The 12239-nt window shown below is 41.7% G+C and overlaps 1 protein-coding gene and 1 long non-coding RNA gene across 4 annotated transcripts in view; one reads left to right on the top strand and one right to left on the bottom strand.

The window, feature by feature from the left end:
- Window positions 1-2480, bottom strand: part of LOC135419057 (uncharacterized) — a 39322-nt gene extending 36842 nt beyond the window's left edge. The window contains exon 1 of one of the 2 annotated variants that reach the window (XR_010432812.1): window positions 1946-2480. This is a non-coding gene — a long non-coding RNA (uncharacterized LOC135419057). The remainder of the gene's footprint in view (window positions 1-1945) is intronic. The other variant, XR_010432811.1, reaches the window with a different exon arrangement.
- The window catches only part of CAP2 (cyclase associated actin cytoskeleton regulatory protein 2), a 68708-nt gene continuing 57918 nt past the window's right edge, over window positions 1450-12239 (top strand). The window contains exons 1-2 of one of the 2 annotated variants that reach the window (XM_064665070.1): window positions 1478-1566; window positions 7363-7470. The gene's annotated coding sequence lies outside the window, so the exon portion shown is untranslated. Of the gene's footprint in view, window positions 1567-7362; window positions 7471-12239 lie in introns of both variants that reach the window. The other variant, XM_064665060.1, reaches the window with a different exon arrangement.

Genomic DNA, 12239 nt, shown 5'->3' with positions numbered 1-12239 from the left:
GTAGTGTCTATGTTCTGTGCATTTTTTCAGTCAGGTTTTCAATTCCATACTACCTTTTCCCTCTTGGAAGTTTTGACAAGACCCTCTGGTTTAAAACTTGTGCTGTTCTGTTGATTTCATCTGGCTGTTTATACATGCCAAGGAGAAGCAGTTCATTTCACTGCATACAGGACACTGCACCCATAATTCTTTTGCAATTTCCAATGCCAATTACATTGTCTGCACTAGTGAGTTTGAATCCTAGACAGATCCTTGGAGTCCGCTTGCTTTTGCTTAATGCTGACTTTAGGCATGTGAGGTCTGTGAGCTCCTGTTAACTATGGCATTCTTGTTAAAATATGACTTTTCTCAGCCCACATGTAACTGCTGCACAATTAAAACAAATCCTTATGTTCCATATTGTATAGTGGTGTTGTCAAACCATCAGATATGAAACACAAAGTCTTCTAAAATAAGCTATATATTTGATAGAGAAATGTGCTACCAATTTTTGCGCAGCCACATGGTTGACTTGAAAAATGTATGTGGGTTTTTTTATTATCACTAACTAATGAATTCTTCTTCCATTCAAGAACAAACTGTTCCTTTAGAGACTGGGAATTCATGGTCTTCTCCCAAGACTTCCGTGCAGAAAGCCAGCTCATTTGATACGAGGAGGTGAAGCAGGTTTCAGGAGGATGATCAGACGCCCTGTGGGACCATGTGGTGACAAGCACTGCACAAGTGCAAAACATGTGTGCTCCCCGTTGGCCAGGGGTACCGACTGGTGTGAAGCCCACAGGGTCTAACAAACGAGGCCTAGGCATGAAGGTTTGCCTGCTGGGAGAAGTCCTGATTTCATGGCCGTATTGAATGAAGGCATCAGCCCCACCATGGGCCCAGCTACAGCAGTGGTCAGGCTGGCACAGTTAGTCCGGCCCAGAGTAGGCAACATCCTGGTGTACATGAGGCTGCCCTCAGCCTCCCCTGCCATGTGAGGTGAGGAGTCTGATGGTTTCCGCACGGGCCTCGCTCTCCTTTCCCAGTGTCGACCGGAGCAGTGTGGTGTGGGATGCTGACTTCCCACTCTCCCAAGCTGTGCCCGATGGGCAAGCAGGGCCACCATGCCAGCAGCTGTGGGTGCCCCTGCCCTGGGTACCAGTGCTCTCCCCTGCTCCTTGCATGATGCTCCACCGCTACCATTTCCCCAGACTCCCAGCCGCTGCCGTGAGACACCTCTCTCTCTCTCTCTCCATTTTCACACTCCACCCACTTTTTGCTTGCTTTCTCCATCTCTGTCACCGTCTCTCTCCCCTTCTGGACTTGTCTTTATTTGGCACTCCCGGAAGCTGCAGGGCATTGCTCTCCCTGCCTGCCCGGGCAGCTGATGTGACTGACTGACACCGGCTCCCGCTGAGGAGGAGGAGGAGGAGGAAAAGAAGGAGAAGGAGGAGGAGGAGGAGGAGGAGGAGGAGGAGGAGGGAGAGCAGCGGCGTGGCGAGGGAGGGGGGGGAGCGAGTGACCGGCCGCGGATTTTCATTGCAGAGAGGAGGGGGGAAAAAAAGGCCACGCGGGTCATCAAAACAGGTAACTCAAGAGCAGGCGGCGGCGGGAGGGGCGGGATGCGGGGAGCGGCCCGACCTCTCCGGCCCCGGGCAGGCGCGGCCGGGGCCGTGTCTGCGCTCCCGCCGGCGGCAGCAGCAGCGGACATCTTGGGGATGGGGGACAGTAATGAGGGGACGGCTCCGGGCTCGGCCAGGGGCTGCAGAGCTGCAGCGTAATTCCTTGGGAGGGCAGTGCCCCGGGCGCTATGTGGGTCAGGGACCCGCGCTGCCCTTCGACTTCCCTCCTGTCACCTGCGCCGGGCTGCGCACGGAAAGCGTCCCCCTCCCTCCCTCCGATCCCCAGGGTGATAACTGGGGAGGAAGTAATCTGGCCGGGGAGCGGGGAGACCCGAGCGAAATACCACGGCAGATGAGGGATCCTCTTTGGGGCTGAAGTCAGACTTCCTCCGCCGAGCCCCTGGTCAGCGCCGTGAACGACTCCGGGGTGCTTTGGGCCCCCGCCCCGGGTCCCGGCAAGCCGGCTTTCCGACGGGCTATTAAAAATTCCCTCGGCTTGTTTATGCAGACCTGGCTGTCAAGCCGTGCTGGTCTTGAACTCTCTTAATCAGCGTAAGATGATCTAATTCTGAGGGAGGTGGCTGTAGTGCCCGTGGGTAGCTAGGCGCCGAGTCCTTGGATCCCCCCGCCCTTGGAGCTAGGGGTGTGCGTGTGGTGGAGGTGGCAGAGGAGCCTACAGGTTTAGCCCAGAGGAGAGGGTTAAATAGCATCTTAGGGTGAGAGATGGGAAGGCATAATATGTACCTTTACATAGAAATATATGAAGGATACTTGAAATACAAGGCGGAGTTCAGAGCGAGCAGGAGGAAGGCAGAAATGAAGGACCGGGAAGCCGAGATCCTGCATTTTGCAGGGACTTGACATCTGAAGGAGAACTACCCCGGAGACACAGCCAGCACAAAGACGAGGAGAACTTATGACCCCACCTAAAAATGTGCAATCTGTCCTTTGTTTTGGGGGTTGTTGTAGATTTGTATCTTAGCATTACAGGATCAACAGTGAGGATTTTTATCAAGTAGAATTCAGATTTCATAATGTGCAGGAGCAATCTTAAAAACAAAGACCATCCAAGGAAGAAAGCTTTTTTTATATGCCTTACCTAAATGTGTTTGTTTTCTAGTGATGGAAAAATGTTGCCAGAAAAAAATCTGCACAGAGGACTGTCCATTAGGAAATAGTTGGAAGGGATCTGTTTAGCAGGGGGGCAGGGTGGGATAAAGCAGCAAATATTTATCAAGTTATTTCTAAGCCAGGCAAAAGTGGCAATGGTTTATGGACTACCATGTTTCATTGCTCTGTGAAATTGTAATCAGAAAACTCATCCTGCTTCAGAAATGTAACTTTAAAAATTATTTAAAATACCAAAGTGGTAGATAAAATGAATTAAAACTCAATACAGTACTCTCGAAACTGGCCTTTTAAGACATTCCTGCGAGTCAGATATCCTAATTTTTATGCAATTTTTTATCCCAGCATTTCCTTTTAATTACTTATTATGCAAATGATAATAAACTTTTTTCTGGTTCTATGCATTTGCAGCACAAGGATTTCATAACATTGGTTCTATTTTGAGCAAGTTTGCACAAGAACAAAGGCAAGCCACCTTCTATAACAAAGCCAGGCACATACAACAATATGGTCTTTTTGATCTTGGGCATAACAAAAACGCTAGTCTTCAGAATACTCCTGTGATTGACTTGTGTCTTTCCCCTCAAATGAATGCTGCTCAAATGTGGAAGGTGGACAGGCACAACTCCAAATGTAATGAATAAAGTATGTTTTCTCAATTAAATAAAAATTAAGAGGATGTGCATTATTTACTATTACAGAAGAACTGACCTATGATGTTTTCATTATTCTTTTTCAGCTGTGGCTTTCACTTTAGTGGAGAAAAGGGTTTCTTGGTATACCATAAGGAGCAAGAGTACTAAGATTACATGTATGAAATCCCCTCCCATCATTAGATTTTCTGAATCCACTGTATAATTTTTATTCACCATGCAAAATACATTGGGCATCCTAAGTTAGAGAAAAAAAAAATTAAAAAGAGTGAAAATTCCCCCAGGTCTGAAATTCATGGGAATTTGAATTAGCTGGTACTGAAAAAGGTAGTAGAGTGCAGCAAGGAGGGCTGAAAACCAGCTCTCAGCCTTGACATTGACTTGCAGCAGTACCTGGAGCAAGTCAGATAATCTTTGCGTGTTTCAGTCTGTGGCCTGTCACTAACAATAAATTTGGGATTGGTTTGAACTCTAGAGAGAGAAATGGTGAACTGCCAGATTTGTTAAAGAATATTCTTTGTGGTTCTGCATGAGTCTTAACATCATGTGCAACAGCAGCCAACTCAATAGCTGCAGTTGTTGCCTACTAGAACATCTGACTACATGAAAGAGATCATTCTTTACTTATCATGCTTAGTGGGGCAAAATCAAAGAAACACCTACAATAAATCAGGCATACATTATTGCAGTTATTCAGACAGCTATTTTATTGTGAACTGGTAAAAAATTTTGCTTGATAAAGCACACCTAATATATATAAATAATTTTAATTCCTGTCTCTATAACTTAATATGCTTGATTTGCAATAGGGGGAACAACTGGGAACATGTCATTTTCATGTAGTACAGATTCTGTTCCAGTTGCTCGCATATTTTTGAAAAACAAGTAATTTTGGTTAGATAAGGTTTACTGACTCTTCAGATATTAAATGCTTTGAACTCTAAAGGCTCAGCCATTCTTCAGAATGTCACTGCTAGAACCATGGCAGAATGGCGACACCTTTCCTAAGCAGTGTCCACTGAAGTGACAAAAGCATACATGCACAGCAGCATCTGTGGCAGAGATTATGCTGATTCAGATAGTTCATCAAGACTATGGAATTTGGGGTTTCTTAAATCTCTGTGACCTTTGTCACCATGTTAGCAAGGCTTTATGGCATAGACACTACCACAGTTCATACATGTACTGGCTACTGTTGTCTTTATTTTACCTGTGCACAAAAGGTATTCTGACTTCAAATTTCAGGGACTTCTTGTTACTGAAAAGGTCCCATTGAGACTACTTTCCTGAGTACATGCTAATGGAATTGCTCTGTCTGACCCACAATTTTTAAGAGAACAGCAGGCTAAAGAAGTTGCTTGTAAAATCCAATATACCAGTAGTAGTATGTTTGGAATTAAAGGCTCAATACTTTTGTAGCATATATTTTAAAAAAACCCACAAAAACCAGGGAAATACTCAATTACATTATTGAATAGTGCCATATTTTTCCAAAAAGACATGCTTAGATCCTATGCATTAAAGCTATGTTTTGTATTAGTTTAAATATTTAATTAATTGATTTTTGGAAGGAATGCAAATAATTATTTACATTTCTGTGTGTAATCTGTCATTGTTTAGATAGAAGAAACAGCAGAATAATTCGCCTAACAGCTCTAGGTCCTGTAAAGCAGCCATCATCAAAAAGGGTAACTTTATAAGTATCTAGGATGGGTCCAGTTTGATCTTTCTGGGTCTCACAATGGAAAAATAGCCAAATGTCTCAGATCCAGTAAATTGCATGGATTATCATTAAAACTCAGGATCTGGTGGTAACCAGGTTATAGCAGGAAATGGAAAGGTCTTTTTTAGTAGCAGGTGGCCCATTTCATCCTGAATCAGCAGGAAAGGCACAACCCATTGCAATGCTAACCGTATTGCAGAGTCAGTTGGATGGATTTTAAAATGGGAGATGGGCAAAGGCCTTGAGTTTTTGTGATCAATAAAGACCCCAGCTGAGCTGCAGAGCAGAGGAGTACTCATATGGCAGAAAGTTGGCTTCAGCCCTCCTGTTTGCTGCTATGCTGGAGGAAGGGTTACACAGGCTGGAGGCTGAGCAGGGCAGCCATGATGAGCCTGAGAACATCAGATACAGAGTGCTGAGATCATAATTGCAGCAGGATGTTCTGGTAATAACAAGAACACCAGCTAAATTGGCTGAAATCAAGCCCAACTATTCAGGCTTCAGCATAATATGGATATGCATGAGAAGTAGGGTGTGGAAGCATTGTGAAAGGCCACCAGCACAGCAAACAAACTCGTTACTAACCTTGGTACTGAATAGCTCTAGTCTCCTCTTTCCTGCAGAAATAATTACATAGTTTGCACTTTTAGAGTTTGCAGTACCATTTGCTTAATTGTGACTTCCTCCTTTGCTTTTTTCCTTCCACATCCTGGAAGCACTGGAACACTCCATAGGGGTTTGTACTGTGTGGAACTTACGCTTTTGGAGAGTTTAAATTCAATTTGTTTGGAACTGTAGCATAAAGGATCTTACTGTTCAGTTATTATGAGCTGAACTGAAGCACTTTAATAAAATCAATGCCTGCGTGCAATAGTTTCTTGGTTGAGCAAGGCAGTCTGCTTACATACAGTAATTGGACTTGTGACAGGTAATTAAATGGCTTGTAAGGCCTTTAAGATGCTTGGTTACATGAAGAGCCCCACACTAATACATAGTAAATGAGGTGGCTAAGGACACTGCGTTTCTGTTGATTGGAGAGATACTAAAACTCTTACACTTCATTGGAGGGAGAGAAGAAAATGAAACCAAGACAAAAGACTATGAGCAGTGGTGACATGAAAAGGGAGCATAAAAAGAATAGGAGAATGTAGTTAGAAACTGGGTTGCCTTGGTTATTTTAAGTCAATCATGCTTACACAGACTGTCAAGCCTTGACTGCTTCAGTATATCATTAAATAATGAACTCGTTCTTTGTGATCACAAAATTGATGACAGTCAAAATTATTCAGCAAGGAATAGAAGCTCTTTGCAGAACTTATGTATAATTAGAAAGTGAACTGATATTCCAGGAGATACTAAGCACATACATAAACACAGGACATATTTTAAAGAATTCATATTAAGTTATCAGAGGCCTAACCACAGTCCATGCTATTATTACATTGACTTGTAGACACACAGCTTGATGTGTGCAGTTGCTCACCCATAATTATGGGACTAAACTGGATATGATAAGAACGAAAATATATCAACAGTCTTAGGGGTACTTGTCGAAATAGAGATTGTTTTACAAGTGATTTTGTAATTTTTTTCAACAGTGGGATACAAAAATGCTTCTACTCCTTTCCTGCATGTTTTTGTGGACAGCAGCCTGGTCACTAGGAGAGGGAGAGAAGCAGAGGAAGATCCAGAATGCAAACAGAAAAGTATGCTTGGTGGTACCAACAACATAAAGCCAGACAAAGGAAAAAACTTGGGTTAAATGGAAGAAGTTCCTCTTCTACACAAAAGTATTTTTGCTTATAAAAAATAGCCCTTGAAAAACACAGAGGGTATGCCGAAGAAACAAGTCCACAGACAAGATAATTGAGGTAGCACACTGTTATGCACAGCAATAAGGGATTCATTCATAGCATATCAATGGTTTAACACAAGTTGAGCTATAGACAGAAATATTTTATGATGAGTATACTAGAGCCAGGCAAGACTTCAAACCAACTTATTAGTCAAAATGGCCCATCCATTCACAAAAAGCAGAAGTCACACAGACTTCTTTTTGTCTTTTTGCTATCCCAGATAAAACCCTTGTCCATTCTAACAAAAAAACCCCCTATATATTTTAACTGGGTTTAAAAAAAAGATTTTTTTTTTCTCTATACTTAAAACTACATTGCTTCCAAGTGAGCTTGTAGCAGATCTAGGGGCTCAACAACAAAAAAGACTCTGATTGGAAACCCGAATCATTCTCCTCACACAGGGCTTTACGGAGAGGTCTTCTGGTTTAATCCACTTTGACATCAGTTTGAGAAGCCTGTTTACATTCCTCCCGTACAGCTAATGAGAGACAAAACACAAACCATACAAGGTAATGTTCCTATTGGTCTACCAACACATACTTTGTTGGTAGAGTCTTTTATGGTAGTAACCCAAATAGCTTCAGGTGCTCCTCCTTACCTCTCAGCCAGTACCAAGCTGCTTCTGAGCTCTGCCTGGAAATTAACAACTCCAGAGGCCCCAAGCCAGTGAGTTTTCACTCTCTGAACCAGGGTGGGGTGCAGCAGGAATTTGGGTCTCATGCCAAAGGTGGCAAAAAGACTACCTGCTCAACACAGGGTTGGAGTGGGTACGTGTTTGAATGATGGTATAGGAAAGCCAGCTATTACAACCCCAGGCTGCCTGTGTTTTTTTCAGAAATGAAGTGCCATAAGATGCTTTTGTAAGTTGGGGGAATGCTCAGGAACATGTATGCATTTCCACTCCCTTGATGCATGTTGACATATATTGTACAGAAGAACTCTCAGAGGGCACTGCTTTGGATCTATAAAATGTTCATGACTGGCTCTCTGATAGTACCAGCTGGCAGTATGGGTTTCTGTATATTTTATTTCCTATCTCAGTAGCAATTCATTAAAAGACTTAAAAGAGAAAGCACATGTATAGGCTGCTGTACTTCCAATAACACTGTGATTTTCCAAATGGTGTAGGAATGGTAGATACAGCTGAAATGCCACATTGCTGGCTATGCTCTGTTTTAGGCGTCTGCCCTTTTTTGACATAGAGAGGAGAACCAAATCTGACTTGTAGCATCTCAGATGATGAGTGTGAGTGAGACCTGGTGTAATTTTTCAGGTGCTAGATGTATTTGAAAGAACTGGTACCTAGGGGGAAAAAAACCCCAAATAAATTAAGCAGTTGTTTCTTTTTCTTTCAAATTAAAAGAATCCTAGGAAGTAAAACAATCTGTGGAACTATCTCTTGCTGATGTTTGTCAGAGTAATATCATACTTTACAAGGTGGCACCATTCTTGTGTTCCAAATCACCATTTTTACATGCCTTATAAATCGTCGTATGTTTATTTTTCCCCTTATGCTACTATACTGCTTTTCCCTGTGCGTTCGTTACAGCTTGTTTCTTCTTGAGATAGAGCAATATGGTCCTCTGCCATAAGTCACATACAGTGGTAACAGGAATAGTACCTGTGTGTTTTGACTTACAGTTTGACTGCTGTTTGGGATTAGTATGTCAGAGAATTTCAGTCTGCAGCCAAGTTTTTTTCCCTTGATAATAGATAAATGGTGCTTTGAGACAGATGGGGAGAGAAGCAATAATCTCCCAAGGCCTGCCCGTAAAAAGAAATCTGCTTCTTGGGCTTCAATATGCCGCCTTCTACCTGGTTTTGGCTTTACTTCTTTTGGGGAAGAAATGACAGATGGTAGTATTACCACATGCATTTAGCACTCCCAGAAAAGATATCATTAGCAGTAAACAGGGCAGCGTTGTGGATCCTCTGTCTTAATTTTTGTGCACAAGAGACAGTTAACAATGTCAAATATTAAATAATTTGTCAGTAGATGTGTGTTAACACCTTTCCTGGCTCTTAGGTGACCTTATTTTCAGTGAAGGATACTGTATTTCTACACCAAGAGAACAACTGGATACATGGGAGTTGAAGCATTTTTAGCTCTTTATAGGTGGTCAGCATCAAATCCAAGAAAAGATATATATGATTAACCTGATCATCAACTTCAAGATCAAAACTTTAATTAAAATCCTAGTAGAGATGAGATAGAGAATCTGTCTTGATGTAAAAATATACTTTATGGAAGTGTATGCATCCTACAGACATGTTTACATCCTCTTTATTTTCATTAACATGCCAGGATTTTATTTGACACTGTGAGTAGACCAGTCTTATTATTTATTTATAATATAAGCTCTGATGGTATATCACACAGACAGCATCTTCACAGGATTGAGCTGTACCGTTTGTGTTCTGACTCCTTCTGAGCTGCGGCTTTGTGGTATCTGTTTGACCACACAGAGCAGAATAAGTAATTGGACGAACAGCTGAATATAGGCCAAGAAAATGCTGAAGGTTGTTGTAACATTAACCAAATACGCAAATCCCTAAATATAGACAAAGGTGTCAATGTTTAGATTGAGAATGGATGAAGAGAGTTTTCATGCTATTGCTCAGTGGAGTCTTCACTTCAGAACAGTAACGTTAATTCCAGTGTTGTTTGTAAGATAGATGCCTAGTTAGTTGATGGTAAAGCAGGGTGTAAATGTGAGGTTATTGTAGGTACAACTGATTTGCTCTCTTAGTGTTTTATACAGTAATCACAGAAGTGTACTTGCACTTTATTCATACATGACAGGAATACCTGTGTGTATTCTTACGTTCATGCATATGTGTAAGTATAGATGCAAATACCATGTACTCATGAATATATAAGTACACAGACAAAAAGGTAGGTGCACTGTAAACATGATGATTGAGTTATTAAGCGTAACATTCTGTATAAAAACAATAGAAACCTGGCATCCCTAATTTTAGGGTAAAAAATAGTTTCTACTTCTGTTTTAAAAGACTATAACACTATATTATTTTGTGATTGGCCTCACTGGTGATATCTGTTTTTGGAAGAACATGTGGTAATTCTGACCCTGAGATAAGCTCCATTGGTTAGAGCATGGTGCTATTAATACCAAGGTTGAAGGTTCAATCCCAGTATGGGCCATTTGCTTAAGAGCTTGATGATCCTTGTGGGTCCCTTCCAACTCGTAATATTCTGTGATTCTCCAGCTAATGGGAATAGAATAAAGCTGTGAAGAATATAGTGAACAAAAGACTGTGTTGCAGCGGGAAAGCGTTGCATAAAGATGTCCATAGGGTTATTGAACTGGGTTATTCCTCTGATCTTCTGACACTGTAATGTATTTTCTTAGCATGTTAAAGAGGGAAGTTTGTTGGGTAGAACATTACAAGTCTGCTCATTTGTGAGATTCCCCAGACCTCCAGGTGCGTGCAGTCAAACATACTGAGTTTGTAATCAAACAATGGGCAAAATCAGGCAAAATCAGGCTAAATAGGCCAAAAAGTAACAGGTCTGCCATAGAAATTTTTATATTATTTTAGTGCACTTTGGCGACATCATCCAGGAACATTTTAAGGCAGATTAAAAAAAAAAAACCAACCTACCCGACTGTATCTTTAAATACAGACAAACAAGAACTGTACTGGAAATGTATTCTAACATGCTGATGAAATGAGTTGACTGTTAGTATGCTATGTTAGACTAGCCTGACTTTAGACTGGCTGAAAACATAACTTTTGAAATAGACACCATTTTAGGCTTTTATGTAGCCTAAAAGAATGTGAAAAGAATGTGTTCGTAATATTTTTGAGAATTAACAGTGCTTTGTTTTAAGAAAAGGTTTAATATTCTCATGGAAGTTTGAGCATCACGGAAGCTCCCCTGATATATTCATCTCATTCATGCCAAGATATTTTTACCCTTGCAGTTTTGTGTTTGGTTTTTTTTGTTTTTGTTTTTTTTTTTTTAATGTATTGATTTTTCAAACGGAATAGTATACATTTTCAGTATAAAGGAAGAACATTACCAACAGGTCAAGGGAGGTGATCCTGCCCCTCTCCTCAGCCCTGGTGAGGCTGCGCCTGGAGTTCTGTGTCCAGTTCTTGGCTCCTCTGTACAAGAGATACATGGAGCTACTTAAGCAGGTCTAGCTGAGGGCCACAAAGATGATTAAGGGACTGGAGCATCTCCCTTATGAGGAAAGGCTGAGGGAGTTGAGCCTGTTCAGCCTTGAGAAGAGATGACTGAGAGGGGACCTCATCAATGTCCATAAGCATCTGAAGGGAAGATGCCAAGAGGATGGACCCAGGCTCTTCTTGTGATGCCAAGTGATAGAACAAGAAGCAACAGGCAGAAACTGATGCATAGGAAGTTCCACCTGAACATGAGGAAGAACTTTTTTACTGTGTGAGTGACCACACACTGGAACAGATTGCCCAGAGACGTTGTGGAGTCTCCCTCACTGGGGATATTCAAGAACTATCTGGACACAATCCTGTGCCATGTGCTCTAGGATGACCCTGCCTGAGCAGGGAGCTTGGACCAGGTGACCCACTGTGGTCCCTTCCAACCTGGCCCATTTTGTGATTCTGTGATAAGCAAAGAGAGCCTCTCTGAATTTTGACAGTGTTTGTCTGCATGCTGTCTAGTGTCATCCTCTTTTGGGGTTTTGGTTTTTCATTTCATTTAAATAGGAAAAACCCGTAAATTTCAGACAAAATTCTCATGAAGGGGGTTCTCCCAACGGGTTTGTCGCTGTAAAATCTCCTGCTTCACTTTTAGGTCAAACCTCATTATATTTATAGGCTAAAGTCTGAAAGTCCCGCCTTGTTTGACAGGCAGCATGACTCAGCACAAGAGCTCTGCATGTGTTTCTACAGTCCTAGTAACTAATCTCCTCTCACGTTTAAGTTTTAAAAATAAAAATACTATTATTTTTTATTAATAAGAATTATTAATACTAGTTTGTAAGTAAAACCATTTCTTTCCATGCTACTTTACTTTTTAATTGTAACATTTAGGCATTTTCCACTGGCTCTGGGGACACTGTAGCAGCAATGTTTGTTTTGGTTGCTAAGTGTTTCATAGTGTTGCAGTCTATTGGAATCTACTATTATGCTTTAATATCTTAAAAGTACTAGCACTTTTAGCAGGCTCTTCTTTAGGAACTGGTACGTTTACACATATATTCTGGTTATGCCTAAGATTTCTAGTCTACAAGCCAAACAGGAATCAACCACAAGGTAGTGGTACCAG

The sequence above is a fragment of the Pseudopipra pipra genome, chromosome 1, assembly GCF_036250125.1.
Source record: "Pseudopipra pipra isolate bDixPip1 chromosome 1, bDixPip1.hap1, whole genome shotgun sequence".
Taxonomy (NCBI): Eukaryota; Metazoa; Chordata; class Aves; order Passeriformes; family Pipridae; genus Pseudopipra; species Pseudopipra pipra.
Note: the sequence above shows the minus strand (reverse complement) of the source record. Positions and strands in the feature narration are given on the sequence as shown.